This window comes from Lissotriton helveticus, chromosome 6, assembly GCF_964261635.1.
Source record: "Lissotriton helveticus chromosome 6, aLisHel1.1, whole genome shotgun sequence".
Taxonomy (NCBI): domain Eukaryota; kingdom Metazoa; phylum Chordata; class Amphibia; order Caudata; family Salamandridae; genus Lissotriton; species Lissotriton helveticus.
The window spans coordinates 5620346-5640993 of record NC_136067.1 but is presented as its reverse complement, the minus strand read 5'-3'; the positions used below and the strand labels follow the sequence as shown (position 1 = coordinate 5640993).

The window sequence follows — 20648 nt, the reverse complement described above, 5'->3', positions numbered from 1 at the left end:
CAGTTGCACATCTCCAAGTCCCCAAAACCACCAGGGCAGACCCCGACAAACCTGCGAGACCTCCAAGTTACACACCTTCAAGTCAAGAAAACACCAGTGCAGACCCTTACAACCCCGCGATACGTCCAAGTTACAAGCCTTCGAGTCCCCAAAACCACCAGTGCAGATCCTTACAACCTAGCGATACGTCCAAGTTACACACCTTCAAGTCACCAGAACCACCAGTGCAGACCCTTACAACCCAGCGATACGTCAAAGTTAAACGCCCCCAAGTCCCCAAAACCACCAGTGCAGACCCTTACAACCCAGCGATACGTCCAAGTTACACGCCTTCAAGTCACCAAAACCACCAGTGCAGACCCTTACAACCCAGCGATACGTCCAAGTTACACGCCTTCAAGTCACCAAAACCACCAGTGCAGACCCTTACAACCCAGCGATACGTCCAAGTTACACGCCTTCAAGTCACCAAAACCACCAGTGCAGACCCTTACAACCCAGCGATACGTCCAAGTTACACACCTTCAAGTCACTAGAACCACCAGTGCAGACCCTTACAACCCAGCGATACGTCAAAGTAAAACGCCCCCAAGTCCCCAAAACCACCAGTGCAGACCCTTACAACCCAGCGATACGTCCAAGTTACACGCCTTCAAGTCACCAAAACCGCCAGTGCAAACCCTTACAACCCAGCGATACATCCAAGTTACACGCCTTCAAGTCACCAAAATCACCAGTGCAGACCCTTACAACCCAGCGATACGTCCAAGTTACACACCTTCAAGTCACCAAAACCACCAGTGCAGACCCTTACAACCCAGCGAAACGTCCAAGTTACACGCCTTCAAGTCACCAAAACCACCAGTGCAGACCCTTACAACCCAGCGATACGTCCAAGTTCAATTTCAATTTCAAAAGCTTTTATTCGATTTGTACATCAAATCATACAAGCAGAAAGATACATAGTTAAAATATTGAGAATCACCATGCTAACACTTATAAAAAAAGGGAGTAGGGAAATGTGCAGAGGCTGGGGTACAACAATTGAAGAATACTCTTGCCATTTTAAATCAACATACTGTTAGAAAAGCAAGACATTCATATATGAGCAGACAGGAAAACAGTAGGGTTTACTCAATAGGCCTTTCCTGGCAACTGTACATAACAGTTTAAATAATCATTTTATACTGTGGACATCAACCAATAAAATAATACCTTAATGACAACAATTGATAGAAAACTTAAATACATGTATATATACAGACAGGAATGTAAAGGATAATAGCAGCATAATACAATTCCTGGCAGCTGTATAACATAGGTACAGACAGGCAAGTAAATAAGATGTTATAGTACGATACTTTTCCTGGCAGCTGTACACTTCAGAATAAAAGTGGCCAGAAAAAAGCAAATTTCCTCATTCTCTAATGAAGATAAAAGTGTCAGTGCAGTTTCTGTAGTGCAAATATTATACTTAATAAAAATCGGTTTAAGGTATTTTAGTCTAAAAGAATGAAAGAATTTGCAGAAGAGTAAAAAATGGCAACTACTCTGGCGGGAAATACTGTCGCACGGACAGGGTATCTCTGGACTGGCTTTTGTGTTTGGGAATGCAACCAAATGGTGAACAATACCCAATCTGACACGCGTTAAGACATACTGATGGGAGGGACGGGTCACATACGTAAGATAGGGTTGGAACCCCGAAGTCAAGTTCAGATTTTTATAAAATTTCACGGTAATTAGATTGCTATAGATTTTATCTCGCTCTGCCTTTCGGAAGTTTAAAAACGTTGTCTTAATTTCCTTTTTTGAGATGGAGACAACTTCTTCCGGCTCACGGAACACATCAATGTTAAAAAGGAGGAGATACCAGTAGTGGATGTATCTCAACCACTGAATGCGTAAAGAGTGGTCCAAGCCTATACAATCAAGGATAATATCCTGAGTAAATCGAGTCTCTGGCTTAGCCCAAATAGAACGCCACAATAAGAGTGGCCGGACTGCTGCTAAGTCAGATATAAACTCGACCCCAACCTCTTCATGAATCAATTGTATGGAAGCAGAAGGGGGAACACACAACAACCTCCTTAGGAACTTATTCTGCTCCTTCTACAGGGAAATACCCTCGCTGTGGCCCCATACACCTGCCCCATACAATGCAGAAGAGACACAGCAAACATTGTATATGTTCATCATATCTAAAATGCTTCGTGAGCCAAGTTTGGAGGCAAAGCGAAAAATACTGCTAATGGACCGCAGCATTTTTAATCTAATAGAATCAAATTCCGAGGTCCAAGACCCGCTATTGTTGTAAGTAATTCCTAGATAACAAAAGGACTTAACATGAGTCAACTTTTCCTTATCGAGGAAGAAGGTATGTTTGGACTGCTTAGCTGCCCGTCCACAAGACATAACATATGTCTTGGTTTTATTCACACGGAGCTGCCTAGCTTGAATAAACTGCATAAAATGATCAATTAGGCGCTGAAGGCCAATCTGTGTTCGGGATAAAAGAACAGCGTCATCCGCATAAAGTAACAGCGGAACTGGTTTACCACCAATCAGGGGTGCGTCTGCTGGGATGTCAACCAAGGAACGGTCGACATCGTTGATAAAAAGGGAAAATAAAAGCGGGGCCAAAACACACCCCTGGCGTATGCCCCGGGACACTTTAAAAAACGGGGTACATTCGCCAAGGGTGCCATAGCGGACTTTACAGGAGAGTTTTTCATAAAGTCTGGCTAAGAAATGAACAATTTCCCTCGGTGCCCCAGCATCAAGCAGAACCTCCCAAAGAATAGCGTGGTTAACCAAATCAAAAGTGCTGCTCAAATCAGCGAAACATAAAAAGAGGTTGCCATTTTTAGCCACAGTAAATTTGTTGATTAAAAGATCCAGATTGACACATTGATCCAGTGTGCCCATGCCTTTCCGAAAGCCATACTGGACTCTAGTTAAAATATTAAAATCAGTTGCCCAGTCTTCCAGCCTCTTGAGCATAATCCTACTCATTACCTTTACAGAGGAATCCAATAATGAAATTGGCCGATAGTTAGAAGCCTCTGATTTGTTGCCTTTCTTATGTAAAGGGATAATAACCGATTGACCCCAAGTAAGCGGGAAATTAGTTTCTGCCGCACAATTAAATATCCTTACCAGAATTGGGGCCCACAAAGCTGGTTCGTCTTTATATAGATCCAGCGGGACCCCATCAGGGCCAGGGGCCTTGCCCCCTTTGCTATTAGAAATTGCTTCAAGGCTTTCTTCTAATGTTATTCCCAGCGGGAGGGGAGGCCGGGGGATAGACTCGGGTGGCAATGACTCAAGGGATAACCCTTCTGGATTAAAAAATTTTGAAAAGTGACTAACCCAATCATTGCACGCCACATGAGATGTGAGTTCTGGAACAACTTCTTTATTGAGAAAAGGGCTGTTAATTGTTTCCCAATAAAGTTTGCTGTTTTTAGTCTCGGCTGCTTCCTTCAGCTTGTCCCACGCCTCAGTCTGTAATACCTTTTTCCTATTATTAATTGCGGTATTATATCTAGCCCTAAAATGTTGTACCTCCGTCTTATCACGTGGTTTGGTAACTAAAGCTTTTTTCAGTTCTCGGAGGGCGACTATACAGGTCTTATCAAACCACCCCTGCTTCGGACCACTATTGGATGACGGGGCCTTCGTAAAAATACCATCAATAATACTGTTCATGGAAACAAAATGAGCTACTAAACAGCCAGGGTCGCAGTCATTATCTAGACAAAAACCAATTTGATATTTACAACTAGTCAAGACCTCCTTCTGTTTAACCTTAGAATTAAATCCGGTCCATTTAATCCTAAGACCCTTCGGTCTTATAGGTACTAGGTCAGTTGTGCATTTTTCGCCCGAAACTGTCGAAGTACCATGCCCTAAGAGGGTAATGCGAATGCTGTTATGGTCACTGAGACTTTCTTCATTTATATATAAATCAGTAAAGTCTCCACTGCTAGACAAAAGAATATGATCTATAAATGAACCTGCATCTCTGCCTGTAAAAGTGGGGCACATTATTGCCTGGTTGTTTATGTTACAGTTTAACAGGGTCATATCTAGTGTAGCGAGCATATTATTTAGTATAGAACCATAACTGCAATGTTGGAAATGAGGAGAATCCTCCCTCACTCCCAAACCCCCCCATTGGCTATTCATAGCTGCTCCAAAACCGCAAATATTCCCATTAGACAAATGGCAAGGCTGCAAGTTAAAATCCCCTGCCCAAACAACCTCGGCCTTTCTTTTAGATTTACCCAAGGCCTTGATAATTTCCCTTTCCAGGGGCGGTAAAATATCTCCTCTACTAGCATCAAAAATATTGTTGTAGAAATTTACTACAACTAAATCAATGCCTTTCCTGCACTCCACCCTTAAAACTTGACTATGAGTCCCAACTGTCGTACTGCTTTTAACTGTACAATCACACAGCTTAGTGGATAAAAGCATCAAGAGACCCCCCTTAGCCCTACCCGAGCTAGATTTAGTGGCTTTAAGGCAGTAAGATGCATACCCTTCGATATGAATGGGGTCCGTACACCATGTTTCCTGTAACAGGATCAGGTCCAGTCCCTCCCCCATAAATCTAGTCCAGAAGGGTGTACCTAATTTGCTGGCAAGGCCAGCAATGTTCCAGGAAACAAGGGAGAGTCCTACTGGTTTACCAGAATCGCCAGCAATAGTCGACCCTGGCTGGATTACACATAATGGGGTAGGACCGCCTTCCCTGGGATTGTTATCCGGGCTTAATCTGGGAGTAACAGTAGGAGTGCATGCATCAAGGCTGTCCCTGTTTCCTGTAAACAAAAGGGGTATTAATGATGACGCCATTGGCACTTCAGGAGACACGGGTAAAGGGGTAACTGAAGGAACACTCTCCATATCTAAATTTGGCATAGTAATGTTTAAGTCCAAAACATCAGTAAAACTGAGTCAATCTACCGCGTCTAACGCGGCATACCTGTTCGGATGAGCAAATTGTGAATACTGGGGCTCTTGAGGAAGTGGCAGATCCTGCCATGTTTGTTGCCGCTGGGGTTTAACTGGTTGTAGGGGCTGGAAAGGTTGCTGCCACTGATGGGCAGGCTGAAATAAAGGTGGTAAAAAATGGGGAGGTTGTTGCCATTGGGGATTAGCTTGGTGCGGGAGAAAAGATGAAACATGCGGTAGCTGCTGCTGAAAATTAGCGTAATGTGGAAAAAAAGAAGAGGGCTGTAATGGCTGCTGCCAAGGTTTGGTAGCATGTTGCGGGGGATACACAGATCCTCCATTGTTTTGAAAAATGGAACAAGGAGGATTCGGTCTTGTTGACATCGGAAGAAAATAAGACAAAGGGAGTGGGTTAATTTGGGTCACAGGACCACTAGTAGGTGCATTACAAATATAACTAGCTGCCCCCATATCCCTAAAATTAACTGTGATTACATCCCCTACAATTGTTTTCTTGCTTCTACCCACCCAGTCCCCTCTACGCACAGTAAGAATTTCCCCGTTCATATTGCTGGGTAGAGGTTTATGTAGATGGAGCCATTGAGCACATTTATTTCTTAGCTCAACAAAACTTTCTTTTACTCCCTCCTTCAACGGGGGAACTGCTGTCAACACGACCACAAAAGGGGAAACTTCTGGTGGCAGATTGATAGACTTAAAACGTGCCTGCTTTGACTTGTGACCATCGGTCTTATTTATGGGAGGACATACTGAAGGGGTGTTCAATTTTTCTGCAACACCTGTTACTTGAGGGGTAATAGTTTTATTACAAACAACAGGATGTTGGTGGGTCAAAGTAGGGCCCCCCGCCTTAGGAGTGGGTAAAACTGTAGTTTGAACAGAATTATTCCCTGTTTGCGACAAATGAGATAAAACAGGGTTTCCGGGGGCTATAGTTACTTGAGCATTATTCAGTACCTCTTTAGAGGGCTGGACACAGGATGAGCATTTAGGGACTACTTTTGTTATCCCTTGTGGCTGATCAGGCCCTTGCCCATTCGTTTTATGTGGCCATTTCAAATGAATTAGAGACGTAAGCCTATCAACTTTGGAAATTAAAGGCTTAATTTGTGCTGCTATTGTGGCTTCAAGGTCCAATTTTAAATCTGTTACCATATTTTGCACCCAGCAAGGAATACCTGATGCCAATTGCGGGGTGGGTGAAATCAAATTATGGTTCCTAACTCCAACTTTTGATTTGTATTTACTCTTAGAAGTGACTTTTGGGAGATAGGTAACCCTTCCACCTGTATCTATAGTTACAGGAGCTATTACCACATCATTAGGCCCGCTCGGATTCAGCACCGCTTTGCCAGGTGACTGACAGGCTTCTAGATCTGGTGTGGTCTCCAGATCGACAAAAGACGGGTCTGAGTCCGATAGGGCAACCGATAAATCAACAGCATTCGGTACAGTCGTAGCACTAATAGTAGGCATAGATAAAGGTAAAGAACAATTGTTCGATAACTGCAAAGCGGGTGACTTAGCATTAGCAAGAGAACCCAGGGACGAGCGCTTAGCATTCGCAAGATCCATGGAGACTCTTTTTTCCAATAATACAATGCTTTGGTCAATAGTCTCATTCACCCGTGAAATAAAAAGATCTATAGGCCCAGTCACCTGTGCTACCACCGTAGCTTTTTTGGTACGACTCCTAGTTCTGTTACGCATGGCCGACATCTATAGCGCAGGGAGGATGAAGATATAACTGGGAGGCGGCCACTGGTATTACAATAAACAAATATAGAACTCGGTTCCGCCTGCCTTAGACAGTTATGGGATTTAGGGCAAAAGGCAAAAAGGCAGGGGGTCAGGGCCAGGGCCGTCCTTGAACGGCCTTAAACGGCCCGCTCTTTGCCCGGTCTTCGCCCCGGCCTTTGCCCCGCGCGCGTCCCGCGTGCGCGTTGCTGCTGCAGAATAAATAGAAACGTCAGATGGAGGGGCGGGAAGAGGACCAGCTGCGGCCGATCAGCGCCGCGCTGCACGCTGGTCCTCGCAGTCCCGCCTCACGCCTTGGGGAGCAGATGTAGGCTCAGCGAGGTCGCGTTGGTGCTCCTATGCACTCGGGGGTCCAAGAACAAGAAAGTCTAGCAATGTGCTTGGCCTGCGAGCGGCTCCCGCGGAGCGGGGGCCGCGAGGCGCTGGTCTGACAAACAGGCGAACAGGACGATGAAAAGGCGAAGGGAGCAACACACAATGCAGGTCAGCTCGCAGGTGATTCCCAGGCAGCTCACTCATCGCGATGGTTTTAACGGGTGGAGGGGCGGGAAGAGGACCAGCTGCGGCCGATCAGCGCCGCGCTGCACGCTGGTCCTCGCAGTCCCGCCTCACGCCTTGGGGAGCAGATGTAGGCTCAGCGAGGTCGCGTTGGTGCTCCTATGCACTCGGGGGTCCAAGAACAAGAAAGTCTAGCAATGTGCTTGGCCTGCGAGCGGCTCCCGTGGAGCGGGGGCCGCGAGGCGCTGGTCTGACAAACAGGCGAACAGGACGATGAAAAGGCGAAGGGAGCAACACACAATGCAGGTCAGCTCGCAGGTGATTCCCAGGCAGCTCACTCACCGCGATGGTTTTAACGGGTGGAGGGGCGGGAAGAGGACCAGCTGCGGCCGATCAGCGCCGCGCTGCACGCTGGTCCTCGCAGTCCCGCCTCACGCCTTGGGGAGCAGATGTAGGCTCAGCGAGGTCGTGTTGGTGCTCCTATGCACTCGGGGGTCCAAGAACAAGAAAGTCTAGCAATGTGCTTGGCCTGCGAGCGGCACCCGCGGAGCGGGGGCCGCGAGGCGCTGGTCTGACAAACAGGCAAACAGGACGATGAAAAGGCGAAGGGAGCAACACACAATGCAGGTCAGCTCGCAGGTGATTCCCCAAGTTAAACGCCCCCAAGTCCCAAAAAACCACCAGTGCAGACCCTTACAACCCAGCGATACGTCCAAGTTACACGCCTTCAAGTCACCAAAACCACCAGTGCAGACCCTTACAACCCCGCGATACGTCCAAGTTACCCACCTTCAAGTCACCAAACCCACCAGTGCAGATCCTTACAACCCTGCGATACATCCAAGTTAAACGCCCCCATGTCCCCAAAACCACCAGTGCAGACCCTTACAACCCCGCGATACGTCCAAGTTACATGCCTTCAAGTCCCCAAAACCAACAGTGCAGACACTTACAACCCCGCAATACGTCCAAGTTACACGCCTTCAAATCTCCAAAACCACCAGTGCAGACCCTTACAACCCCGCGATACTTCCACGTTAAACGCCTTCAAGTCCCCAAAACCACCAGTGCAGACCCTTACAACCCCGCGATACCTCCAAGTTAAACGCCTTCAAGTCCCCAAAACCACCAGTGCAGACCCTTACAACCCCGCGATACTTCCACGTTAAACGCCTTCAAGTCCCCAAAACCACCAGTGCAGACCCTTACAACCCCGCGATACCTCCAAGTTAAACGCCTTCAAGTCCCCAAACCACCAGTGCAGACCCTTACAACCCCGTGATACGTCCAAGTTAAACGTCCCCAAGTCCCCCAAACCACAAGTGCAGACCCTTACAACCCCGCGTTACGTAGAAGTTAAACGACCCCAAGTCCCCCAAACCACCAGTGCAGACCCTTACAACCCTGCATTACGTCCAGGTTAAACAACCCCAATTCACCCAAACCACCAGTGCAGACCCTTACAACCCTGCGATACGTCCAAGTTAAACGCCTCCAAGTCCCCAAAACCACCAGTGCAGACCCTTACAACCCTGTGATACCTCCAAGTTAAACGCCTCCAAGTCCCCAAAACCACCAGTGCAGACCCTTACAACCCAGCAATACTTCCAAGTTACACGCCCCCAAGTCCCACCAGTGCAGACCCTTACAAGACTGTGATACCTCCAAGTTAAACGCCTCCAAGTCCCCAAAACCACCAGTGCAGACCCTTACAACCCAGCGATACGTCCAAGTTAAACGCCTTCAAGTCACCAAAACCACCAGTGCAGACCCTTACAACCCAGCGATACTTCCAAGTTACACACCTTCAAGTCACCATAACCACCAGTGCAGACCCTTACAACCCCGCAATACGTCCAAGTTACACACCTCCAAGTCCCCAAAACCACCAGTGCAGACCCTTACAACCCCGCAATACATCCAAGTTAAACGCCCCCAAGTCCCCAAAACCACCAGTGCAGACCCTTACAACCCCGCGATACCTCCAAGTTACGCGCCTTCAAGTCCCCAAAACCACCAGTGAAGACCCTTACAACCCAGCGATACATCCAACTTACACACCTTCAAGTCCCCAAAACCACCAGTGCAGACCCTTACAACCCAGCGATACCTCCAAGTTACACGCCTTCAAGTCCCCAAAACCACCATTGCAGACCCTTACAACCCCGCGATACCTCCAAGTTACACGCCTTCAAGTCCCCAAAACCACCATTGCAGACCCTTACAACCCAGCGATACCTCCAAGTTACGCGCCTGGGGATGGGGCAAGAGATGCTCGAGTCACCCCTGAGGATGGGGCAAGAGATGCTCGAGTCACCTCTGAGGATGGGGCAAGAGAGGCTCTTGTGTCACCCCTGAGGACGGGGCAAGAGATGCTCTTGTGTCACCCCTGAGGATGGGGCAAGAGAGGCTCTTGTGTCACCCCTGAGGATGGGGCAAGAGAGGCTCTTGTGTCACCCCTGAAGATGGGGCAAGAGATGCTCTTGTGTCACCCCTGAGGATGGGGCAAGAGAGGCTCTCGTGTCACCCCTGAAGATGGGGCAAGAGATGCTCTTGTGTCACCCCTGAGGATGGGGCAAGAGAGGCTCTTGTGTCACCCCTGAAGATGGGGCAAGAGATGCTCTCGTGTCACCCCTGAGGATGGGGCAAGAGAGGCTCTCGTGTCACCCCTGAGGATGGGGCAAGAGAGGCTCTCGTGTCACCCCTGAGGATGGGGAAAGAGAGGCTCTCGTGTCACCCCTGAGGATGGGGCAAGAGAGGCTCTCGTGTCACCCCTGAGGATGGGGCAAGAGATGCTCTTGTGTCACCCCTGAGGATGGGGCAAGAGGTGCTCTCGTGTCACCCCTGAGGATGGGGCAAGAGATGCTCTCGAGTCACCCCTGAGGATGGGGCAAGAGATGCTCTGGTGTCACCCCTGAGGATGGGGCAAGAGATGCTCTCGTGTCACCCCTGAGGATGGGGCAAGAGATGCTCTCGTGTCACCCCTGAGGATGGGGCAAGAGATGCTCTCGTGTCACCCCTGAGGATGGGGCAAGAGATGCTCTTGTGTCACCCCTGAGGATGGGGCAAGAGATGCTCTCGTGTCACCCCTGAGGATGGGGCAAGAGATGCTCTCGTGTCACCCCTGAGGATGGGGCAAGAGATGCTTGAGTCACCCCTGAGGATGGGGCAAGAGATGCTCTCGTGTCACCCCTGAGGATGAGGCAAGAGAGGCTCTCGTGTCACTCCTGAGGATGGGGCAAGAGAGGCTCTCGTGTCACCCCTGAGGATGGGGCAAGAGATGCTCTGGTGTCACCCCTGAGGATGGGGCAAGAGATGCTCTTGTGTCACCCCTGAGGATGGGGCAAGAGATGCTCTCGTGTCACCCCTGAGGATGGGGCAAGAGATGCTCTCGTGTCACCCCTGAGGATGGGGCAAGAGATGCTCTCGTGTCACCCCTGAGGATGGGGCAAGAGATGCTCGAGTCACCCCTGAGGATGAGGCAAGAGATGCTCTTGTGTCACCCCTGAGGATGGGGCAAGAGATGCTCTTGTGTCACCCCTGAGGATGGGGCAAGAGATGCTCTTGTGTCACCCCTGAGGATGGGGCAAGGGCTCTTGTGTCACCCATGAGGATGGGGCAAGAGATGCTCTTGTGTCACCCCTGAGGATGAGGCAAGAGATGCTCTTGTGTCACCCCTGAGGATGGGGCAAGAGATGCTCTCGTGTCACCCCTGAGGATGGGGCAAGAGATGCTCTCGTGTCACCCCTGAGGATGGGGCGAGAGATGCTCTCGTGTCACCCCTGAGGATGGGGCGAGAGATGCTTGAGTCACCCCTGAGGATGGGGCGAGAGATGCTCTCCTGTCACCCCTGAGGATGGGGCAAGAGATGCTCTGGTGTCACCCCTGAGGATGGGGCAAGAGATGCTCTTGTGTCACCCCTGAGGATGGGGCAAGAGATGCTCTGGTGTCACCCCTGAGGATGGGGCAAGAGGTGCTCTCGTGTCACCCCTGAGGATGGGGCAAGAGATGCTCTCGTGTCACCCCTGAGGATGGGGCAAGAGATGCTCTCGTGTCACCCCTGAGGATGGGGCAAGAGATGCTTGAGTCACCCCTGAGGATGGGGCAAGAGATGCTCTCGTGTCACCCCTGAGGATGGGGCAAGAGAGGCTCTCGTGTCACTCCTGAGGATGGGGCAAGAGAGGCTCTCGTGTCACCCCTGAGGATGGGGCACGAGATGCTCTGGTGTCACCCCTGAGGATGGGGCAAGAGATGCTCTGGTGTCACCCCTGAGGATGGGGCAAGAGATGCTCTTGTGTCACCCCTGAGGATGGGGCAAGAGATGCTCTTGTGTCACCCCTGAGGATGGGGCAAGAGATGCTCGAGTCACCCCTGAGGATGGGGCAAGAGATGCTCTTGTGTCACCCCTGAGGATGGGGCAAGAGATGCTCTCGTGTCACCCCTGAGGATGGGGCAAGAGATGCTCTGGTGTCACCCCTGAGGATGGGGCAAGAGATGCTCTCGTGTCACCCCTGAGGATGGGGCAAGAGATGCTCTTGTGTCACCCCTGAGGATGGGGCAAGAGATGCTCTCGTGTCACCCCTGAGGATGGGGCAAGAGATGCTTGAGTCACCCCTGAGGATGGGGCAAGAGATGCTCTCGTGTCACCCCTGAGGATGGGGCAAGAGATGCTCTTGTGTCACCCCTGAGGATGGGGCAAGAGGTGCTCTTGTGTCACCCCTGAGGATGGGGCAAGAGATGCTCTCGTCTCACCCCTGAGGATGGGGCAAGAGGTGCTCTTGTGTCACCCCTGAGGATGGGGCAAGAGGTGCTCTTGTGTCACCCCTGAGGATGGGGCGAGAGATGCTTGAGTCACCCCTGAGGATGGGGCAAGAGATGCTCTTGTGTCACCCCTGAGGATGGGGCAAGAGAGGCTCTTGTGTCACCCCTGAGGATGGGGCAAGAGATGCTCTCGTGTCACCCCTGAGGATGGGGCAAGAGATGCTCTTGAGTCACCCCTGAGGATGGGGCAAGAGATGCTTGAGTCACCCCTGAGGATGGGGCAAGAGATGCTCTTGAGTCACCCCTGAGGATGAGGCAAGAGATGCTCTGGTGTCACCCCCGAGGATGGGGCAAGAGATGCTCGAGTCACCCCCGAGGATGGGGCAAGAGATGCTCTTGTGTCCCCCCTGAGGATGGGGCAAGAGAGGCTCTCGTGTCACCCCTGAGGATGGGGCAAGAGATGCTCTTGTGTCACCCCTGAGGATGGGGCAAGAGATGCTCTTGTGTCACCCCTGAGGATGGGGCAAGAGATGCTCTTGTGTCACCCCTGGGGATGGGGCAAGAGATGCTCTGGTGTCACCCCTGAGGATGGGGCAAGAGATGCTCTCGTGTCACCCCTGAGGATGGGGCAAGAGAGGCTCTCGTCTCACCCCTGAGGATGGGGCAAGAGATGCTCTCGTGTCACCCCTGAGGATGGAGCAAGAGATGCTCTTGTGTCACCCCTGAGGATGGGGCAAGAGATGCTCTCGTGTCACCCCTGAGGATGGGGCAAGAGATGCTCGAGTCACCCCTGAGGATGGGGCAAGAGATGCTCTTGTGTCACCCCTGAGGATGGGGCAAGAGATGCTTGAGTCACCCCTGAGGATGGGGCAAGAGATGCTCTTGAGTCACCCCTGAGGATGAGGCAAGAGATGCTCTGGTGTCACCCCCGAGGATGGGGCAAGAGATGCTCGAGTCACCCCCGAGGATGGGGCAAGAGATGCTCGAGTCACCCCCGAGGATGGGGCAAGAGATGCTCTTGTGTCCCCCCTGAGGATGGGGCAAGAGAGGCTCTCGTGTCACCCCTGAGGATGGGGCAAGAGATGCTCTTGTGTCACCCCTGAGGATGGGGCAAGAGATGCTCTTGTGTCACCCCTGAGGATGGGGCAAGAGATGCTCTTGTGTCACCCCTGAGGATGGGGCAAGAGATGCTCTCGTGTCACCCCTGAGGATGGGGCAAGAGATGCTCTCGTGTCACCCCTGAGGATGGGGCGAGAGATGCTTGAGTCACCCCTGAGGATGGGGCAAGAGATGCTCTCGTGTCACCCCTGAGGATGGGGCGAGAGATGGTCTCGTCTCACCCCTGAGGATGGGGCAAGAGATGCTCTCGTCTCACCCCTGAGGATGGGGCAAGAGATGCTCTTGTGTCACCCCTGAGGATGGGGCAAGAGATGCTCTGGTGTCACCCCTGAGGATGGGGCAAGAGATGCTCTCGTGTCACCCCTGAGGATGGGGCAAGAGATGCTCTCGTGTCACCCCTGAGGATGGGGCAAGAGATGCTCTTGTGTCACCCCTGAGGATGGGGCAAGAGATGGTCTCGTCTCACCCCTGAGGATGGGGCAAGAGATGCTCTTGTGTCACCCCTGAGGATGGGGCAAGAGATGCTTGAGTCACCCCTGAGGATGGGGCAAGAGATGCTCTTGAGTCACCCCTGAGGATGAGGCAAGAGATGCTCTGGTGTCACCCCTGAGGATGGGGCAAGAGATGCTCGAGTCACCCCCGAGGATGGGGCAAGAGATGCTCTTGTGTCCCCCCTGAGGATGGGGCAAGAGAGGCTCTCGTGTCACCCCTGAGGATGGGGCAAGAGATGCTCTCGTGTCACCCCCGAGGATGGGGCAAGAGATGCTCTTGTGTCCCCCCTGAGGATGGGGCAAGAGAGGCTCTCGTGTCACCCCTGAGGATGGGGCAAGAGATGCTCTTGTGTCACCCCTGAGGATGGGGCAAGAGATGCTCTTGTGTCACCCCTGGGGATGGGGCAAGAGATGCTCTTGTGTCACCCCTGAGGATGGGGCAAGAGATGCTCTGGTGTCACCCCTGAGGATGGGGCAAGAGATGCTCTTGTGTCACCCCTGAGGATGGGGCAAGAGATGCTCTTGTGTCACCCCTGAGGATGGGGCAAGAGATGCTCTTGTGTCACCCCTGAGGATGGGGCAAGAGAGGCTCTTGTGTCACCCCTGAGGATGGGGCAGGAGATGCTCTTGTGTCACCCCTGAGGATGGGGCAAGAGATGCTCTTGTGTCACCCCTGAGGATGGGGCAAGAGATGCTCTCGTGTCACCCCTGAGGATGGGGCAAGAGATGCTTGAGTCACCCCTGAGGATGGGGCAAGAGATGCTCTCGTGTCACCCCTGAGGATGGGGCAAGAGAGGCTCTCGTGTCACTCCTGAGGATGGGGCAAGAGAGGCTCTCGTGTCACCCCTGAGGATGGGGCACGAGATGCTCTGGTGTCACCCCTGAGGATGGGGCAAGAGATGCTCTGGTGTCACCCCTGAGGATGGGGCAAGAGATGCTCTTGTGTCACCCCTGAGGATGGGGCAAGAGATGCTCTTGTGTCACCCCTGAGGATGGGGCAAGAGATGCTCGAGTCACCCCTGAGGATGGGGCAAGAGATGCTCTTGTGTCACCCCTGAGGATGGGGCAAGAGATGCTCTCGTGTCACCCCTGAGGATGGGGCAAGAGATGCTCTGGTGTCACCCCTGAGGATGGGGCAAGAGATGCTCTCGTGTCACCCCTGAGGATGGGGCAAGAGATGCTCTTGTGTCACCCCTGAGGATGGGGCAAGAGATGCTCTCGTGTCACCCCTGAGGATGGGGCAAGAGATGCTTGAGTCACCCCTGAGGATGGGGCAAGAGATGCTCTCGTGTCACCCCTGAGGATGGGGCAAGAGATGCTCTTGTGTCACCCCTGAGGATGGGGCAAGAGGTGCTCTTGTGTCACCCCTGAGGATGGGGCAAGAGATGCTCTCGTCTCACCCCTGAGGATGGGGCAAGAGGTGCTCTTGTGTCACCCCTGAGGATGGGGCAAGAGGTGCTCTTGTGTCACCCCTGAGGATGGGGCGAGAGATGCTTGAGTCACCCCTGAGGATGGGGCAAGAGATGCTCTTGTGTCACCCCTGAGGATGGGGCAAGAGAGGCTCTTGTGTCACCCCTGAGGATGGGGCAAGAGATGCTCTTGTGTCACCCCTGAGGATGGGGCAAGAGATGCTCTTGTGTCACCCCTGAGGATGAGGCAAGAGATGCTCTGGTGTCACCCCCGAGGATGGGGCAAGAGATGCTTGAGTCACCCCTGAGGATGGGGCAAGAGATGCTCTTGAGTCACCCCTGAGGATGAGGCAAGAGATGCTCTGGTGTCACCCCCGAGGATGGGGCAAGAGATGCTCGAGTCACCCCCGAGGATGGGGCAAGAGATGCTCGAGTCACCCCCGAGGATGGGGCAAGAGATGCTCTTGTGTCCCCCCTGAGGATGGGGCAAGAGAGGCTCTCGTGTCACCCCTGAGGATGGGGCAAGAGATGCTCTTGTGTCACCCCTGAGGATGGGGCAAGAGATGCTCTTGTGTCACCCCTGAGGATGGGGCAAGAGATGCTCTTGTGTCACCCCTGAGGATGGGGCAAGAGATGCTCTCGTGTCACCCCTGAGGATGGGGCAAGAGATGCTCTCGTGTCACCCCTGAGGATGGGGCGAGAGATGCTTGAGTCACCCCTGAGGATGGGGCAAGAGATGCTCTCGTGTCACCCCTGAGGATGGGGCGAGAGATGGTCTCGTCTCACCCCTGAGGATGGGGCAAGAGATGCTCTCGTCTCACCCCTGAGGATGGGGCAAGAGATGCTCTGGTGTCACCCCTGAGGATGGGGCAAGAGATGCTCTCGTGTCACCCCTGAGGATTGGGCAAGAGATGCTCTCGTGTCACCCCTGAGGATGGGGCAAGAGATGCTCTCGTGTCACCCCTGAGGATGGGGCAAGAGATGCTCTTGTGTCACCCCTGAGGATGGGGCAAGAGATGCTCTTGTGTCACCCCTGAGGATGGGGCAAGAGATGCTTGAGTCACCCCTGAGGATGGGGCAAGAGATGCTCTTGAGTCACCCCTGAGGATGAGGCAAGAGATGCTCTGGTGTCACCCCTGAGGATGGGGCAAGAGATGCTCGAGTCACCCCCGAGGATGGGGCAAGAGATGCTCTTGTGTCCCCCCTGAGGATGGGGCAAGAGAGGCTCTCGTGTCACCCCTGAGGATGGGGCAAGAGATGCTCTCGTGTCACCCCCGAGGATGGGGCAAGAGATGCTCTTGTGTCCCCCCTGAGGATGGGGCAAGAGAGGCTCTCGTGTCACCCCTGAGGATGGGGCAAGAGATGCTCTTGTGTCACCCCTGAGGATGGGGCAAGAGATGCTCTTGTGTCACCCCTGGGGATGGGGCAAGAGATGCTCTTGTGTCACCCCTGAGGATGGGGCAAGAGATGCTCTGGTGTCACCCCTGAGGATGGGGCAAGAGATGCTCTTGTGTCACCCCTGAGGATGGGGCAAGAGATGCTCTTGTGTCACCCCTGAGGATGGGGCAAGAGATGCTCTTGTGTCACCCCTGAGGATGGGGCAAGAGATGCTCTTGTGTCACCCCTGAGGATGGGGCAAGAGAGGCTCTTGTGTCACCCCTGAGGATGGGGCAGGAGATGCTCTTGTGTCACCCCTGAGGATGGGGCAAGAGATGCTCTCGTGTCACCCCTGAGGATGGGGCAAGAGATGCTCGAGTCACCCCTGAGGATGGGGTAAGAGATGCTCTTGTGTCACCCCTGAGGATGGGGCAAGAGATGCTCTTGTGTCACCCCTGAGGATGGGGCAAGAGAGGCTCTTGTGTCACCCCTGAGGATGGGGCAAGAGAGGCTCTTGTGTCACCCCTGAGGATGGGGCAAGAGAGGCTCTTAAGTCACCCCTGGGGATGGGGCAAGAGATGCTCTCGAGTCACCCCTGAGGATGGGGCAAGAGAGGCTCTCGAGTCACCCCTGAGGATGGGGCAAGAGATGCTCTGGTGTCACCCCTGAGGATGGGGCAAGAGAGGCTCTGGTGTCACCCCTGAGGATGGGGCAAGAGATGCTCTGGTGTCACCCCTGAGGATGGGGCAAGAGAGGCTCTGGTGTCACCCCTGAGGATGGGGCAAGAGATGCTCTTGTGTCACCCCTGAGGATGGGGCAAGAGATGCTCTTGTGTCACCCCTGAGGATGGGGCAAGAGATGCTCTCGTGTCACCCCTGAGGATGGGGCAAGAGATGCTCTTGTGTCCCCCCTGAGGATGGGGCAAGAGATGCTCTGGTGTCACCCCTGAGGATGGGGCAAGAGATGCTCTCGAGTCACCCCTGAGGATGGGGCAAGAGATGCTCGAGTCACCTCTGAGGATGGGGCAAGAGAGGCTCTTGTGTCACCCCTGAGGACGGGGCAAGAGATGCTCTTGTGTCACCCCTGAGGATGGGGCAAGAGAGGCTCTGGTGTCACCCCTGAGGATGGGGCAAGAGATGCTCTTGTGTCCCCCCTGAGGATGAGGCAAGAGATGCTCTTGTGTCACCCCTGAGGATGGGGCAAGAGATGCTCTGGTGTCACCCCTGAGGATGGGGCAAGAGATGCTCTGGTGTCACCCCTGAGGATGGGGCAAGAGAGGCTCTTGTGTCACCCCTGAGGATGGGGCAAGAGAGGCTCTCGTCTCACCCCTGAGGATGGGGCAAGAGATGCTCTGGTGTCACCCCTGAGGATGGGGCAAGAGATGCTCTGGTGTCACCCCTGAGGATGGGGCAAGAGATGCTCTCGTGTCACCCCTGAGGATGGGGCAAGAGATGCTCTTGTGTCACCCCTGAGGATGGGGCAAGAGGTGCTCTCGTGTCACCCCTGAGGATGGGGCAAGAGATGCTTTTGTGTCACCCCTGGGGATGGGGCAAGAGATGCTCTTGAGTCACCCCTGAGGATGGGGCAAGAGATGCTCTGGTGTCACCCCTGAGGATGGGGCAAGAGATGCTCTCGTGTCACCCATGGGGATATTGCATTTAATAAATTAATAAATAAATATGTAAGCGGTACACGGCGGGTGTCGCAGCCAGCACCCTAGCCTCCCCCCGGGCTCGGCTCCGTCCCTCCCTCCGGCCCCCCCGCAGGCCGCACCGCATCCCCGGCCCCCAGCACCCGCTCTCACCGTCCAACCGCCGCCGTCCGCCGCCTGTTCAGGGACTCAACGCCTGACCCGAGCCCGGCATCCTTTGCAGCTGCCTGGCGCTGACGTCACAATCGAGCGGCCGCGTCATTGGCTGCGCCTCGCAGACCTGCTGCGTGGGGACCGCCGTCCATCCGGCTGCAGCCCCGTTCTGTGCGTGTCAAGCCTCGTTCGCGGCCCTCTTCCTGCCGACCATCCTGCGTCACTTCCGTTGTACACACACAGCGTTGCAGCGCTCAGGTTCCGAGCGCGCCTTTCACTTTACATTTAAAACACCAATAGGCGTGTTTGTGGGTCAGTTTATAACGGGGATGTCTATCCTAACATGTTTAAATAATATCTGAATTTGCCTATAGTTCAGCACATAATACTCTGTAGTAATCTGTCCTCGCGCCCCTGGCGCCCGGACTCCCTGTGACGTCACAGCTCGCGCGCTCTCCGACTCGCGCCCCTTACCCGTGGACTCCCTGTGACGTCACGGCTCGTGCTGCTCTCCGCCTCGCGCCCGTCCGCGTGGCCTCCATGTGACGTCACGGCTCGCGCTGCTCTCCGCCTCGCGCCCTTCCGCGTGGCGTCCATGTGACGTCACGGCTGGCGCTGCCCTCCGCCTCGCGCCCTTCCGCGTGGCCTCCATGTGACGTCACGGCTCGCGCTAGGACCGTTGACAGTTGGGTTCCCACATTTGGGCTCATTCCGTCGGTGACGCGCTCCACGCGCGCCTCGCTCTCTGTGGGTTCAAGGCTCGACTGAAATAAGGTAGGTGTTTGTACTACACGGGCTCTGGGAGTTACGCCACACCCTCAATAAACATTCAATGATTAGAGAGATGGTGCAGTGAAGATAAAACAGGAACTCAGACCCAGCTGTAGTGAGGAGACAACATATTAAATAAACCAAAACAAACACATTTTACCCAATAAACAAACTAGGAACTAAGATCTCAAATGGGAGACTTTTTTTAATTTATTTTTGTAATTGAAGTTTTAAATGGACACAAAGCAGTAAATGGAGCCCATGTAGCCACGGTGCTATTTTAAAGCTGAATATAGGGTTGTTTCTGGGGGAAGGGTGGTTGGGGGGGGGGGGGGCAGTTCATGTGTTTTACACTGTAAAGATTTTAAGTAATCGCACAGTTAATAAAAGATAAGCTAAATGCGAGAATACAAGACAGCAAAAAGTAAATGATTGAAAACCCTAGACATCAAGAAATCTAATTTGTCTAGAAACAGACCTCTTGGTTTTTGGTGTCCCGCAGGAAAGACATCTTCATCAACAATTTTTTGCATGTGAACATCAGACATGCACAAACCATTCAGGTCATCACTTGACAACCTTGAGCATCCCCCTTTGTCAGACATTTTGCTTTGGCCATCACAAACACACTCCTTATCCATGACCTCAACTCTGTGCACTCTGCTTTTATTCCACCTTTCATGACTGCAGACCCTAACAGCATTCTTGGACACCGCATCCACTCGTACAGGATCCTTGAATTTCAACTTGCCTTTCACACCATGAGTGGGAACCTTGATCCGTACTCAATCCCCCACACTGATGCATGTAAACTCGTTTGCAATTCTGTGTCTGTTGTCATAGTGCTTTTTCATCCTCCTCTGGCACATCTCTACTTTAGGACGTATAATTTTTTTCAACAGTAGCCCCTTTCTCCGTTTTAGGCTGATAACTCCTCAACCATTCGGGACACGACTTGGGTATCCGTCCCCTCATCAATTCAAACAAACTTTTTCCAGTCATAGGATTGGGAGTTATACAATGGGTCCACAACATGCTCTTAACAGTTTCATGCACAGCAACTACATTCTGAACAGACCATTGGATGCAATCAACCAAAGTCTTATTCATTTTCTCCACTAAACCATTTGCTTGTGGATGGTACAAGGCAATACGTTTATGATCAATGGCATTTTTCTCCAGAAGTTCTCTCATCTCTTTTGAAATAAACTGGACCCCGTTGTCCAACACTATTTCCTTGGGAAATCCTTCCCTAAGAAAAAGTTTCTTGAGAGACCTTAAAACAACAGCAGTGTTGGGTTCCTCCATAAATTTTACTTCCCACTACTTGCTGTTATAATCAACAATGACCAGAGTGTAGGAGAGTAGGTTCTGCTTCCTATGGTCACCCCCACTTTTTTGCTGTGATTCTCTGGTTTTTCGACTTTAGTGTGGCTGTGGGCCTGCTAATCAGACCCACAGCCCAACTGTTCTCTCTCTAAATTGATACCATGTACTTTAGGTACATATCTGATTGGGTATTGGGTCACCTTTGTGAGCCCCTGTATAGTGTACCATAGGTACCCAGGGCATAGGTGCATCCAAGGCCTACCAGGGGCTGCAGCATGTATTATGCCACCCCTGGCTGGCCATCTAAACTGACACCACAGGGTGATCACTCAGCTTGGGTAAGGTGGT

The 20648-nt window shown here is 52.7% G+C and overlaps 1 protein-coding gene across 2 annotated transcripts in view; it reads right to left on the bottom strand.

Moving 5' to 3' along the window:
* Positions 1 to 18353, bottom strand: part of RRP36 (ribosomal RNA processing 36) — a 69915-nt gene extending 51562 nt beyond the window's left edge. For both annotated transcript variants that reach the window (XM_078647241.1, XM_078647242.1), the window contains exon 1: positions 18201 to 18353. The gene's annotated coding sequence lies outside the window, so the exon portion shown is untranslated. The remainder of the gene's footprint in view (positions 1 to 18200) is intronic.
* Between the last annotated feature and the right edge of the window lie 2295 nt (positions 18354 to 20648).